Source organism: Haplochromis burtoni, unplaced genomic scaffold, assembly GCF_018398535.1.
Source record: "Haplochromis burtoni strain Fernald_Lab_line unplaced genomic scaffold, NCSU_Asbu1 Contig_154, whole genome shotgun sequence".
Taxonomy (NCBI): domain Eukaryota; kingdom Metazoa; phylum Chordata; class Actinopteri; order Cichliformes; family Cichlidae; genus Haplochromis; species Haplochromis burtoni.
Window position 1 is genome coordinate 822,171 of NW_024582515.1, and position 1,840 is coordinate 824,010.

A 1,840-nucleotide genomic window follows, 5' to 3' on the forward strand; every position below is an offset into this window, starting at 1 on the left:
TGTTTGAAACAGATGTTTGATGTTTTGCTTTAAAGCCTGTTCATATGATAGTAATGATCATGGGTGTACAAGTTATATGTGCAGCCTGTGGTATTTCTGGATTTTTGTTTAAATGTTATTTTTGTCCCCCAAATTGCACTGTGGGTTTGGGATGAACTGTGGTCGCTGAGGATCCTTTTCACAAGTGTTGCTGAGCCCCTGCTGTGATTTCTACAACTGAATTAAGTCTGTTTTTAAAGTGCTGCCCGAAAGCTTGCCTAGTTTTCCAAGAATTCTCTGACTGAGCAGTGAGCCCCTCGCCATCATGACCTCTGAAACACTCAGCTCGACTAGTATGCTGTTTATACATGCCATCATTTACTCTGTGAGATGTTTCATTAGCTGCCTGTTTTTGTTTAGCAACTTTCCAATCTTATCATCCCCACCAGAACATTAAAGCATTTAACCATATAAACTTAAATACATCTGAGCTACTGTGGTTAGCACTGTTGCTGCACAGCAAGAAAGTCCTGAGTTAAATTCCACCATCAGGCCCGGGTCTTTCTGCGTGGAGTTTGCATGGGTTCCCCCCAGGTACTCTGGCTTCCTCCCACAGTCCAAAGACATGCAGTTAATGGGAATAGGTTAACTGGTTAATCTAAATTGCCCATAGGTGTGAATGTGAGAGCAAATGGTTGTCTGTCTGTGTGTGTTAGCCCTGCGACAGGCTGGCGAGCTGGGATAGGCTCCTGCAACCCTGGAAAGGATAAGCGGAAGCAGGTGGATGAAAAATATAGTTTCTACTATGGAGATGCATGTAGAAATGTCACAAGTAATAAATGATGAAGTTGTGATTTTACCCATTCTCAGTAACATTCAAAACAGTAGGAGAGAAACTTGTAATGCTTTCCAATGAAAGTTATTCTGGTGTAAGCATTACTCACACATTATTTAGGTAAAGGATGAGTTTCTCTTCTACTTCTGTCTGTGTGCCAAAGAGGGATTCCAGAAATGTATTGACAAACAGATTAGCAGTTCAATATACACTTTTCACCTGTCATTTTTCCTTGCGAAGCTTTAAAATGATTTACACGTAATGACCAATAAAATGATCTTACAATATTCAGTCTCTCTCTTTAAAAGTGGGAGCTGTTCTTTGCTACACTACAATACTCTTAGATTTTGTTTAGTTGGAATTATCTTACTCGATTTATTAAAATGTTGAGGACTCTACATTATTTAAATGAGCAACAGCTCAACCATAATGATGCATATCATATTAATACGTAGCAGGACAAAGTAGAAGGTCTAGCGAGACAGCAAAAACACCCTTCAGCCATATTATTTGTTTATTTATTTGTTTAAAACAAATATGTGTTGATATTAATGTTGGAATATTTGATTTTTAAGTCACCAAATATCGGCATCGGCCTTAAAAATCATCTATGCTCTCTTCAGCATGTAATTTTATTTATTTTTTACATCTGTAACTGTAAAGTAACCACTAACTAAATTATCAGATAATTGTGGAAAATACAAAGTACAGTATTTCTGTCTGAATGTAGCATAGTAGAATATGAAAATGTAACTTTTACTTGCTAAATAAATTTCCTTCACACAGATGTTTTGTTTTTTTTTTTAAAATATTTTTGTTTAAAGACTGCCTTTCCAAGACAGGTTTAGCTTCATGCATCTTCTTTTAAAACTCTCAGGGAATTTTTTCTATCCGTCCTCTGAGTGGTGCTGTTTCAATGTACTGCCATCTTGGATTTTAAAAAAAAAAGGAATTTGGTGGAGATTCCAGGTGTCTCTGACCAAAAATGACACACATTTGAGCTAAAACAAACAAACTGTCATCAAG